Consider the following 14,207-nt stretch of genomic DNA (forward strand, 5'->3'; position numbering starts at 1 on the left):
CCATGGATACAGGAATTTTAGTGCTAAGGCGCATTTACTATCGCTTTTCTTGTCACCAAGAGTCCTGTAAACACTTGTGTTCTAAGATTTTGTGCAGAAATTTAGCATTTTATAGAGGACCAAGTCAGAATTACCTTTTCCCAAATGCATTGTCTGATTTCCCCTTAGGGCAAAGTCCCTGAAATCCTTTATATTTGTGGCCTCTTTTTAGTGATGTGCTTTCATTTATTAGACTAATAAAAGGCAGTAAAGGCTTAACTGCATTGTCAGTATCACTTTTAAGTGGCAGATATTTATACTATGTAAATGTTACAATTAATAAATAAGACAACTGGCTCTGAATTGAAAATGGAAGAGGAAAATAGGGAAAGCAGAAATAGGAATTTTATGTATATATTAAGCCATTTCTCTGGCTGAATATGGTGAAATTTAAGTGTCATTTCCAAGGATACCCTGGTATATCTATTCACCAAGCATAGTTTGAATTTACTGTTATTTATATTGTTTTTGTATATTTTAAGACCTTTCCACAGATCTGATGATGGCAAGCTATGTGTTATTTTTCCTGTTTTGCACATGTATAGCTCAGGCTTAGAAGGTTTCAGGAACCTTCTGTGTGTACTATGTCACACAGCTAGCAAGTGGCAGAACTGAGATTAGAACCCAAGACTCTTGTCTTGACTCACCGTCCAGGGCTTTTCCATTGTCTCTTTTCTTGGGTGGAATGCAGGCAGTTTCTTCTAGAAGGCATTCCCATTTACTTCCTTCCTTGACACATGCTGATAGGTTTCTGTGCCTCTGACCTGGTCCCCGTTAAACCATTCTTTTCTCTACCCATCGTCTTGATGTCCCCAGCGACTCAGTTCAGCCTAATTTACCAAGCTTCATCATTTCAAATGCACACTACCACTGAGAAGCAGTAATCACAGACAGATCACATAGCCTGGATGTGCACTACATGAGGAGTCTTTAGGGAAACAAATCTCTAGATCCATTCATACTGACCAAGAATGCACAAGGCCAACTGGATGAGAGGCTTGGGCAATTTGTGTAAAAATCTAGTCTGAGTAGACACGAGCCTGGATATTCCAGTCAAGAAAAAAGTTTTTACTTTAATAGCATGGGTTTCAGGGCACAGGGTCAGAACTATTTGAGTGACTGTCTCAGCTCTCACTTGCCATGCTCATGTAGCCAACAGCCTCCAATATCATCATCTTAGCAAGTATCTCAGGCAAGGCACGAGATCTTTTTAAGACCATCTTTTTTGCACCAGGCCTCATTCACCTCATATTTGTACAGGCCTTTTGGTTTTGTGGGGTTTGGCATGTGGGTTTCTTTCCTTTCTAATTTTATTTTTTTTAATCTAAAAGGAAAACTCTGCTTTTGCTGTCTAATAAGGAGAAGGTCTGGGTAGAGGAAGACCTCTCCACAAACAGGCCTGATCTTGGTCCAATCCCCACAGACACTGAATGAGGAACTTCATGGCTTAGGTCTCAGGGCAACTGCCAGGACCTGAGTAGTCATGGATTTGGTACGAGGATCAAATGATACAAAGGATATGAAAGTACTTTGCTGATTGTGTGTGTGTGTGTGTGTTTGTGTGTGTGTGTGTGTGTGTGTGTAAAATATCCACACAGAAAAAAGTTGTCTCGAGCATTCTGTCTGACATCACACAATGCCAATCGGTTTTAGCCTTTATGTATTACAAACGCAAATAATGATTCGCTTTGTCACAGCGCTTTCCCTGGAATGTGAACTTTATTCAACAACCAACATGACTAAATCATCTTCTTTGTAGTTATTTCAACGTTTTTCAACTCTTCCAACCCAGTTAGGCAACAACTGGGGTGCCGTGCACGTGGTGCCTCACTTAATATAACAGCCAAAATAATGGCAAATGGTCCTTTGGTTGTAATCTGACATCTGTTCCCATCGTACACCACGTGCAGCCCATGAGATCCCAGGATTACAACCCTAGATTCAGGTAAACTTTGGCTATAACTGCCCACGGCTCATTCCTCATTCTTTCTGACTAGAAATTTGAATTCTGGGCTGCTCATCCATAGAGTACCATTGAGTGATTAACCATCACTCCAATCTGTAGAAATGAAGAGAGAACTCCGGGTTCTCCTGAGCTACAACGCTTTCTCTGTTTTTCCTACAAATCTCATTCAGATGTCAAATTGAATTTACCCTAAACCAAATGCATTTTCTCTATACCTGGCAGGGATCTGGAAGTAAAATCATAAGATTTATTTCATTTTAATTCTATTATGATGCATTTAATCACAAATACCCCCAAAATGAAATGATAATTTATCATTTTGTCCTGACTGGAGCAATCCTCCTTGGTTCACACTCATGAATCCATAATACAGAGAGGAGACTGGATGATTAAGTGTCCGATTAGAGAAAACAGATTAACCTGGCAAACATAATAAATTTAACTCATAAGCAGGATGGCTTTATAAATGTTCACAATAACTCTCCTGTAGAAAATCATGAACCACTTCCTTCAGTGATGACTCAATTGAAATAGTTGAGGAACATAAAGTAAATGCATGTTTATGGCTTTCTCTCCCAGACCTTAAACGAGGATTGAAAGGCATATCTGATTCAGTTTAGGACTCTAAAAATATATTAAATAGGGAACATGTAATAAAAATATAAGCTCGAAAAAAACCCACAAAGCCACAACCTCTCAAGTGTTCTAGTTTCCACTTTGCCAGTAATTGTACCCAGATCCCTGATGCTTTCGATGTCTTTTTTACCTTCTCTATGTCTCCAAAGTTGCCAAACCCAGACTCACTTTCAAACCATGCAGATTCACCCTTAATCTTGACAGAACCTGATTCCTTTATAAAGGCAGCTGCATCTTTACATAATTCTTATCCCACTGTGGCAACAAACACAAAATTAGCAAGCTATTTCAGCCTCTGAATCCTGCCTTTCAGCTGAGATTCCATTCAATTCAGAGTAAAAATCTAGGTTCTGACTTGTTTGCAGGAAAGTCCTGTGCAGAGCTCCAAAAAGTTCATTTAGCAGTCCGCCTGGCTTTCCTTACTTAGCTGGCTAGTATTCCTGGCTTCCCTTTTCTTAGCAGTGAGAAAGGGGATACTCTTCATGCCCAGCTTTATTTTTAACTCACACGGTTTTATTTCTGGAAGCCTCTGCTGGCCTTCCAGGCCTGAAAGAGAGTCAGTTAGGCCCTGCTCTGTCACGTGCACCTAAGTCACGCTGAATAAGGGACTTGCAGAACCAGACCTTTGGTAGGGGAAGGGCAGAAGAGGTGAGGGGGAATGAATGGGCTGCCTGAGAGAGAGAGAGACTTCTGTCTTTAAGGAAGGCCCCACCCCATCAGGATCCAGGTAAATTTGCCCCTGGGAGAAACTAATACCTGGCTGTAGCGGGAGGGCACACTCTTCTTTCCTTTCTCCTTTCTCTCCCCTTCCCACTCCGAAGTTGATCCTAGGCTAGAGGGTGGTAACAGGGAGGGGTCCAAAGGGAACGGGGTCCATGTGTGTCCTCACAGGCTTTGGGCTCTGGATCAGGCTCACAAGCGCTCACCGTGTGGGTAGGTGTGTGTGTGTGTGTGTGTGTGTGTGTGGTGGGAAGCCGGGAGGGAGGGTTTCTAAGGCCTCTCCCTTTCCCCACCTTTGCTGAGTTAAAGACCCAGCTGCTTTCTTGGGGCGCAGGGACTATGGGTCCTTTCCTGGGTAAAGGAATTTGTGCCGCGCTAGAAGGGTGTGTACAGCTAGCGGTGAGTGTGCATTCATGACGAGTGTCTCCACAAGTCAAGTTCGCAACTGCAGCCCCTAGCACAGCCCTTGGGACCATCAAAGTTTGATATAGGAGTGTCCTAGGGGCTGGGAGCGGAGGGCTGCAGTCATTGGTCGGATTCCATGCTGGGGCTGCGCTTTGACCGCTGTGTGCCTGTGAGTTACCGCGCGCGCGCGCGCGCGTGTACGTACAGATCAAGTGTTCTGTCGGGCTCCTCCAGGTGAGGGTGGGGACCCAGGCGGTGGCGCGGGCGGGTGCGGAAGACTTGAGCGTGCGCAGCAGTGTCCGAGGCGCCAGGACAGCTCCTCGCGGTGGGGTTGGCGTTGGCGCTGGAGGGCTGGCGCTGAGTGGGGGTGAGCTGCTGTGGCCTTGACCTTCCCAGGGAGCAGATGGAGTGGGCCGGTGGCCAGTAGCCGAAGAGGCAGCAGCTGCGAGGCCAGGGAGACCCCAGGACCCCAGCAGCTGCCGCCGGTGGGAAAGACGACCCGGACCCCAAGCAAGGTGTGCTGGGGGTGGTGGGGAGGACCTCTAGGCTTCCAGACAACCTTGTGTGCACCACCTGTCAAATACCCCTCTTTGTTACAAATTGGAGAACTGAGTCCACAGGGAGAGACTCAGTCTCCAAGTCACACAGTTATTAAGTGTCCGAATCATGACTAGAAAACTGGTCCTGCCCAAAAAGGCTTTTTAATTTATTTTTTATTTGTTTATATGAAATTTATTGTCAAATTGGTTTCCATCCAAAAGGCTTTTTTAAACCCACCGTCCTCACTGGATGAATATGGATTATAATACAAGTAATTAGCATTATAAGATATTAGGTGATATTACTTTGGCTTTCAAGACTATTAATATGATTTATGTGCTGGAAAAACCCAGCCACTCTGTCCTCCCTGGGCTTGGGCTTCTCATTCCTTCATTCATTAGACATTTACTCAGCAGTTATTTGTGCCAGGCGCTCTGCTAGCAACTGAAGGTATAGAGACAAACGAGAACCAGCAGAAGAAATTATTCCCGGGACACCAGTAACTGACGCAGGTGTGGGAAACACAATGGGTGTTAGATAAAACGCACCGCGAAACTCCCAAGGAGATGTCATTTCTGGCCGACTGCAAGAAGATCTTGGAGAGGAGGTGGCATCTGACCTGGATCCCCAAGAGTGGGGCTTTGGGGGGCATTTGGAAATGGGCACTGCACTCCAGGTAGAAGGTGCAGTGTTAGCAACGAAATTCCAGGTAAGCGTGAGGAATAATGAATAGTTTGGTTTTCCTGGGATGCAGTGATGAAAATATGGAGGCAAGGTGGGGAGTCAGTAGTGGGGAGCCTTGGAAGGATTCCAGGCAGTGGCTGAGGATAGTTCATCTGTTTGGGAGGATGGTTCACTTGGCAGTGAGGTGGAACCCTCAGCTGCAGAGTGAGGATGTCTGACCAAAGATCCTTAGAGCTCTGAGGGGCTGTGAAGTAGTCATTCTGAGACTGCAGAGCTTCATGGAGCCATTTCAGTGTAGGAGGACCAAGGATGGAAAAAATGCAGCTGAAAGGGTTCAAATCACATTGGGAGACTGTTGGACTAGGGATGGTCTGTGGTAGTATTTCAGACTTCCACAGCATTCTTGGGAGTGGTTTGTGAAAAAGTGCTCTTAGTATTCCTGTAACACAGGTGGCCTCATGGACACGAGCAGAAGTTAATCAGCCTGTCCCTATCTGTTCAGGGGGGCAGTTATATCTTTTGGGACCAACAGGGTGCTATGAACAGGGTAGCCTGTTTCTTGTACAAAGATTACAGACTTACCTTCATGCCCCTCTTGATGATAAACTAGATAAACAAATCTGTGCAGATGAACTGTTAAAGTATTTTTTATCTTAAAGGTGACACACACAGATCATAGTAGAGGACTTCATAAATGTATCTTTAATGGGTTCTGTGTTAACTCATGTTTATGAAGCACAATATTATCTCGTGCCCAAATGAAATGGGTAGACATGGTCCCTGCCTATCAACTTACCCAACCAGACAGGTTATAGCCATTTCCCTAACGTCTGAGTCTAGGTACCTTCTAGATGCTTCTAGCTCCACCTTGACACCTCTCCTGCAGGACAAGAGCAGGGATTCCCCAAGGTCCTTTTCCCATTACTCACTAGTTCTGCATATAAATGTTTAAACACTTCCTGTATTGTTACATGAAACGTTTATTCTTTGTGCTTTTGCAACTTCTCTACACAATGGGTTTTTGAGAAGAGGGAAAAATGAAATGTCGTTTAGTAATAATTCCTTTGGTTAGTGATGTGAATCAGTGGTATAAAGCAGGAACATGCAGTCTAGAATAAGAAGACAGACCTAGGATTGAGCTCTATCTCTGTCACTTACTACCTTTGTGACTTTAGGCCTGATGGTTAACTCATTGGAGTCTCAGTTTCCTTATCTATAAAATGGTGATCATAATAATTAGCTCACAGTTGTTACCTGGTCCAACAGTGTTCAAAAAAGGGCCACGGATGTGTCAGCAATGGAGGCAATGCAGTAAGAATGGGATTAGGAACCTGGTCTTGGAGGTAGGCTTATCTGAGTCCTGGCCCTTTTCCCCTGTGTGACTTTGGGTAAGTTCCTGAGCTGCTGTAAACATCATATGCCTCATCTGTAAAATGGGGGAAATAATTATCTCTACTTCATGGTGTTGATTTGAGGATTGCGCCTTGCACAGTTCCTGGGAAATAGAATGAGAGAACATTAGAGCTTATAAGGGACCTTACAAGGCCTTCTTACTCTAACTATTGTCCCCTCCCACCACCACCATGGAAATGTTATTTTCATCAACCCTTACTGTATTTAAACATTCCTAGTGACAGCCTGCTATCTGCACAAGGTACTCTATTCCATTGTTGGATCACTTTCAAAGAAGTTTTCCTTATGCACAGCTAAAATCTGCCTCAATATAACTTCCACATATTTGTCCTCTTCTATGTTCTATATTAAAAAAAGCATTGGTCTGTTTTTTTAACTAATGTGTATGTTTTTAGGCAATTGTAGATTTACATGCAATTGTAAGAAACACGACAGAGAGCCCTTGTATCTTTAGCCAGTTTCCCCCAATAGTAACAGCGTGCAAAACTATAGTATAATATCACAGACAGGTTATTGAAATTGGCATGATCCGGATGAAAATATTTCCATCATCTCTAGAATCTCTCAGGTTGTCCTTTTATAGCCACACCTACTTCCGTCTCACCACTTTTTTTAACCCTTAGCAACAACTATTTGTTCTCTATTTCTATAATTTTGTCATCTCGAGAATGTTCTATAAAAAGAATCATAGAGTATGAAACATTTTGGCATTGGCGTTTTTCACTCAGCCTATTTATCTGGGATTCCTTCAGGTTGCTGAATGTATCAATAGTTTGTTGCTTTTTATTCTCTAGTAGTATTCCACAGTATGGCTATACCACAATTTATTTACACATTGAAGGTCACCTGGGCTATTTCCAGTTTTTGACTATTGTGAATAAGCTGCTCTAAATTCTCACGTACAGGTTTTTGTGTAAATATAAGTCTTTATTGTCTTCAGTCTCTGGGGTACGTGTCCGGGAGTACAATCGCTGGATTGTATGGTAGTTAACAAGTTTTTAAAGAAATCGCTGCATTGCTTCAAGAATGGCTATACTATTTTATATTCTCACCAGCAAATGGGTGATACACTTAGTGTGCATCCTTGCCAGCATTTTCTGTTGTCACTATTTTTTATTTTAGCGCTTGTGATAAGTGTGGAGTACTATCCCATTGTGGTTTTAATCTGCACTTCCCAAGTGGTTAATGGTGTTTAACATGGCTTACTTGACATCCGTGTCATTTCTTTGGTGAAACGTCTTTGTGTCTTTTGAACATGCTCTAATTGTATTCTTTGCTCTTTTACTCTTGAGTTTTGAGAGTTCTTTACGTGTTCTCAATACTAGTCCTTTCTCAGATATGTGTTTTGCAAATCTTTTCTCCCATTTTATAGCTTGTCTTTTTGAGCTTTTAACAGGATATTTTGCAGTGCAAAAGTTTTAAACTTTAAGGATGTCAATTATTAGGTTTTTTTTTTTTCTTTTATGGGTAGTACTTTTTGTATCAAGACTAAGAACTCTTTGTCTCCTCTAGATCCTGGGGAGTTTTTCCTATGTGCTCCCCCAACCTCTGTGTTTTATAGATTTACATTTAATTCCATGATCTGTTTTGAAATATTTTTTGTATAAGATGTGAGACTTATGTGGAGGTTTTAGTTTAGTTTTTTTTTTTTTTGCAATGAATATTCAATTGCTCTGGCAATTATTATTTTTTAATTTTTTAAAATGTTTTATTTATTTTTGAGACAGAGAGAGACAGAGCATGAGCAGGGGAGGGGCAGAGAGAGAGCAAGACACAGAATCCGAAGCAGCTCCAGGCTCTGAGCTGTCAGCACAGAGCCCGACGTGGGCTCACAAACCGTGAGATCATGACCTGAGCCGAAGTCGGACACTCAACTGACTGAGCCACCCAGGAACCCCTGCTCTGGCAACTATTGAAAATCTTTTGTAAAATAGTATATGACCTTTGACAAGTCAAATTACCTGCCTGTTTCTATTTCTTCTGTCTTGAAAATGAGGGGCTTCTGCTAGAACTAGATGGGTGTTATTCAAGCTCCATTCCTAGAATTTCTGGGGCCCCAGAAAACCTCAGAAGCAGCCGCAGTGAGGAGCAGATGGGGCTCTCATGCTCTTTCCTGACTTCGTCAAGGGCAGAGCTACTTTTATGTTTTATATTTTTGTGGGCCCATCTGATATTTGGTTTAATTCAGGGCTCTGATGCTAAAAACAAATTTGGAGAGCAGTGGATTAGGTAATGTCTAAAGTACTGTTCTGCAGTAAATTGCTGCGATTCTAAGCACTTGGTGTGGGCACTCACTTTCCCCATACATCTTAGCCTCCAGTCTCTTCCCTTAGTTTCTTGAGTGGTAACTCACAAGAAATATTTTCCTTGTTATCTTGTCATCCTTCATTATAAATAGGATAGGCTTCAGGAAATCAATTAGCTTACATTTCATAAATCGGTTTGCAAACCATATGCCAGAATGGAAAATGTGTTAAATATATTAAAAGTGGGCAGTGGAATTACCCATTCCACAACATTATTGTGGCTGAAAGGCTAAGGAACCAAAATCACACAAAAGCCATGAACCACTGTGGCAACATGTACAAAGAGCCACTGCTGTTTTACCGTCCACCTGTCTAGCTCTGGCCAGTTCACAAAGCACTTGTGACAGGTTTTAGCCCGTCCATTTGAGGTTACTTGCCACAACCTTTTGAGATAAACCGATATTCTTATACGTGCCTGCAAGGTGGAGAAACTGATGCAAAATATGTCAGTCAGAGAAAGACAAATAGCGTATGATTTCACTCGTATGTGGAATTGAAGAAAGAAAACAAATGGTCATGGGGGGAGAAAGAGAGAGACAAACCAAGAAAACAGACTCAACTATAGAGAAAAAGCTGACTGTTACCACAGGGGGATGAGTGAACTAGGTGATGGGGATTAAGGAGACACTTGTCATGATGAGCAACGGGTGAGGTATGGAAGTGCTGAATCACTAAACTGTGCACCTGAAACTAATACTACGTTGGATGTTAACTAACTGGAATTTAATTTTTTTTAATGTTTATTTCCAAGACAGAGAGAGACAGAGCGTGAGTGGGGGAGGGGCAGAGAGAGAGGGAGAGAGAATCTGAAGCAAGCTCCAGGCTCTGAGCTGTCAGCCCGACGCGGGGCTCAAACTCACAGACCGTGAGATCATGACCTGAGCCGAAGTCGGATGCCCAACCGACTGAGCCACGCAGGTGCCCCTAACTAACTGGAATTAAAAAAAAAAAAAAACAGGAAACTGTGACACAGACATTTTGCCCAACTATTGCTATTTTTTTATAGCAAACAGACGACCCTGAGACAAGAGCTCACATCTTTAACACCCGTTTCCATTATCCCCCCTCTGTATTTATAATATAAATGGTCCCTGACTCAGCAATGGTTTGGTTTATGATTTTTTTTTTTACTTAAAATGGTGCAAAACTAATATGCATTCAGTAGAAACCATACTTTGAATTTTGACTTTGGATCTTTTCCCGGGCTAGTGATACATCCAATCTTGTCTCCGGCTGCTGGGGCAGTGGTGCTGAGCTGTAGCAACTACAACTGATATGCTTAGACCCATTTTGTACCCTTATAGCCATACAACCACATTTTTCATTTTCAGTACAGTTCTCCATACATTACATGAGATGTTCAGTACTTTATTATAAAACAGGCTTTGTGACGATTTTGCCAACTGTAGGCTAACATAAGTGCTCTGAGCATGTAGAAGGTAGGTTAAGCTAAGCTAAGATGTTTGGTAGGTGAATTAAATGCATTTTGACCTATGATATTTTCAACTAACGATGGGTTTATTGTGATGTAACCCCAACATAAGTGATCTGTGTGAAGCTTTCAATGGGTATTTTCCAAAAGTTGGCATTAGCTACTATATACTTTTTTCTATACAATGGAACGATAACCTAAGTAGTGGTAGGTTTTAAAGAAGTTAAATAGGGTTAATTGCAATAGTGCATTTGAAAAAAAAAAGTTATACTACAAAGTGCTCTCTGTTCAAAGGGTGATTATTATTGTAAGCTTGGCTAGGTTGCTGAATTCTAGTAAGCAGCTGTGTGTGCTTGCTGAATCCCATTCATGGGAAGTGTGTTTGTTTATTTCATAGTATATTATCTATTTTTCCTTTTGGTGCCCATGTGGCCAAATTCTGAACCCCATATTAATAAGACTCAAACATATTTGAGAGAGCGGTTAGACTTAATGGTTCCTATAAAGTTGTTTTCATAGTTATTTTTCAACAGATGGACAGCGTACATTTGGCCAGATTCCTGTGACAGTGTGGTGATTGAAGTTTTCAACAGATGGCATACAAATACTTGGGAAAACACCCTTCCAATATTAAGTGTTGTAAAAAAAGACTTTTAGGGTGCCAGCAAAATGATAGTCTGTATTCCCAAGTCCTTAGCCTGTGCTATTATGAATATAATTTAGATGGTTTGGAAATTTCCCTTTCTGGCACTTGGATTTATTTTGTAATTGAGCGTACATATCTACATTAGAGTGAGAGATGATGAGAAACTCTGCTGTCAATTAGAGATTCAACATGGATATAGCACTAAATCTCCTTTTGAGTATTGATGAATGTCTGTAACTTCTGCCTGCTGAGTCATTCTACTCCCGTGCCATACATATGTAGAAAATGTAACCTTTCATAAAAATAGACCATCAGAGACTTATATGTTCTCTCTGAAAAACAGTGACTTAAAAGGAAAAAAAAAAACTCACCAAGCTTAGAATTTTCAGACATATTCATCAACATGATGAACTCCCCAACCTTCCAAGTTGTCTCACTTCTACGGTGGCCACCTTAACACTGTTTCTGGAATCAGTAAGTCAGGAATCAGGCAGTAAATGGGGCAGTAGGGGAGGGGTGGAAATCTGTGTGGATATTTGTGGTTGTCACATGACAAAGAGCATTTACTGATATTTAGTGGGTAGAGACTGAAGTACCTAGATTGCACAGCAGTTTGGCACAAGGAATAAATGTCCCGTGTATTACAGTATGACTGAATATGTGACTGGCCACTCCTCTGAGTCTGGAACTTCTTTCTGCTTAAGTTAAATGAGAGAGTAAGTTTTGCAATACAAGGTATTTTTTCCACGTAATATCAGTGTCAGTCCTCCCATACCTTGTTCTTTGATTTTACTTATTTGAGAGGCTGAAAGGCTTCTCATCTTCTGCCACTGACTGTTGACTCTTTCATGCTAAGTAAGTGCACACTTATGGACACTTTATTGTATCTTTTTGTATAGTCATGGACCGACTATTTACATAAGTAAAATACGTACTATTGTAAATTTACTTCCCCTTTCTGTTCCAATAGGGCACCATATTACTATTTTTGAAATTTTGTGTATGGGTAAATCATATTATCTATGAATATCTGGATTTAAAGAGAGAACTATAAGATGCTGATTATCGTAAAGGAGCCCTGGGGTTGATCAGGATGAGAAGCATTGCTATAGAAAATTAAACAATTACCAGAAAAATTCTTTCCCACTTGTTTTTTCACTTTTGCACACATAATTCAGTGTTGGGATCATACAAAGAATGATCATACAAAGGACAGTGGTGTGAGTTTAAGTCTTTAATAAGGAATGCAATCCCAATAAATTCTGTATCCTTATACTTCTGTGGAGGTCTTAAACTGATTTTCTTTTGGCAAGTCATGTCAGCTAGATTGTCTTTGTGTCTGTCATTGCAGATGGCGTTAATGATTGCTTTAGTTTGAGCTATCCTGGTAACCCCCAGCCAGGGGACTTGATTGAAGTGTTTCGTTCTGGCTATCAGCACTGGGCACTGTACCTGGGTGATGGTTATGTTATCAACATAGCACCTCTAGGTAAGTTTTGTTTCCCGCAACTCTGGAGGTTTTGAACTCTCTTGTTATAAGAAGGAATCATGAATGAAATCATAAAAAAAAAAAAGAAATAAAATGTAGAAAGTAGATAAATCTATCTGAAATAGGTTTAATGAAGGACATAGTAAGACCAAAGTGGCTTTGGCTAAATCACAAAGGACCAATTAACATTAAAAAGTTAACCAATTAACATTAGAATCCAGTAAAATCTCTGGATTAAAAAAAACATAATTAAAAAGGAAATAATCCACTGGGGAGAATATTGCTCACAAACATAAGCGTCAGTGTCTTTACCTATCACACAAATCATTTCAATTTGTTCAACATCTATTTATAGATTACCCAGTATGTGCCAAAGGCTATTCTAGAGGCTGGGGATACATAAACAGCAAAATCCCAACAAACATATGGGTAAAGAACTATGAACAGTATGTAGAAGAAGAAAAGCAGAAGTCAATACCCATCTTTAAAGGGACTGGTCTAGGAATTGTACAACAGAATAACACATTTTATGCCTATCACATTAGCAAACATTTAAAAGTGATAACAGTCAGTGTTGGTAAGGGTATAATGAAACCAAAGCAAGGATATTGTTGAAAGAAATGAAAGTTGATAACATCATTCATGAAAACAATTTAATATGGCACAAAAAACAGACACATAGACCAATGGAACAGAATAGAAACCCCAGAACTAGACCGCAAACGTATGGCCAACTAATCTTTGACAAAGCAGGAAAGAATATCCAATGGAAGAAAGACAGTCTCTTTAACAAATGGTGCTGGGAGAAGTGGACAGCAACATGCAGAAGATTGAAACTGGACCACTTTCTCACACCATTCACAAAAATAAACTCAAAATGGATAAAGGACCTGAATGTGAGACAGGAAACCATCAAAACCCTAGAGGAGAAAGCAGGAAAAGACCTCTCTGACCTCAGTCGTAGACGTCAGTAATTTCTTACTTGACACATCCCCAAAGGCAAGGGAATTAAAAGCAAAAATGAATTACTGGGACCTTATGAAGATAAAAGCTTCTGCACAGCAAAAGGAAAACAACCAACAAAACTAAAAGGCAACCAACGGAATGGGAAAAGATATTTGCAAATGACATATCGGACAAAGGGCTAGTATCCAAAATCTATAAAGAGCTCACCAAACTCCACACCCGAAAAACAAATAACCCAGTGAAGAAATGGGCAGAAACATGAATAGATACTTCTCTAAAGAAAACATCCGGGTGGCCAACAGGCACATGAAAAGATGCTCAACGTCGCTCCTCGTCAGGGAAATACAAATCAAAACCACACTCAGATATCACCTTACGCCAGTCAGAGTGGCCAAAATGAACAAATCAGAAGACTATAGATGCTGGAGAGGATGTGGAGAAATGGGAACCCTCTTGCACTGTTGTTGGGAATGCAAATTGGTGCAGCCGCTCTGGAAAACAGTGTGGAGGTTCCTCAAAAAATTAAAAATAGACCTACCCTATGACCCAGCAATAGCACTGCTAGGAATTTACCCAAGGGATACAGGAGTACTGATGCATAGGGGCACTTGTACCCCAGTGTTTCTAGCAGCACTCTCAACAATAGCCAAATTATGGAAAGAGCTTAAATGTCCATCAACTGATGAAATGGATTAAAGAAATTGTGGTTATATACACAATGGAGTACTACGTGTGCAATGAGAAAGAATAAATATTGCCTCTTTGTAGCCAACATGGATGGAACTGGAGAGCGTGATGCTAAGTGAAATAAGCCATACAGAGAAAGACAGATACCATATGGTTTCACTCTTCTGTGGATCCTGAGAAACTTAACAGAAACCCATGGGGGAGGGGAAGGAAAAAAAAAAAAGAGGTTAGAGTGGAAGAGAGCCAAAGCATAAGAGACTGTTAAAACTGAGAACAAC

General features: G+C 41.1%; 1 long non-coding RNA gene across 1 annotated transcript in view; it reads left to right on the top strand.

The window, feature by feature from the left end:
* Positions 1-3,267: 3,267 nt before the first annotated feature.
* Positions 3,268-14,207, top strand: part of LOC116738302 — an 11,109-nt gene continuing 169 nt past the window's right edge. The window contains exons 1-2 of the long non-coding RNA XR_004344058.1: positions 3,268-3,368; positions 12,139-12,276. This is a non-coding gene — a long non-coding RNA (uncharacterized LOC116738302). The remainder of the gene's footprint in view (positions 3,369-12,138; positions 12,277-14,207) is intronic.

Source organism: Lynx canadensis, chromosome C2, assembly GCF_007474595.2.
Source record: "Lynx canadensis isolate LIC74 chromosome C2, mLynCan4.pri.v2, whole genome shotgun sequence".
Lineage (NCBI taxonomy): Eukaryota > Metazoa > Chordata > Mammalia > Carnivora > Felidae > Lynx > Lynx canadensis.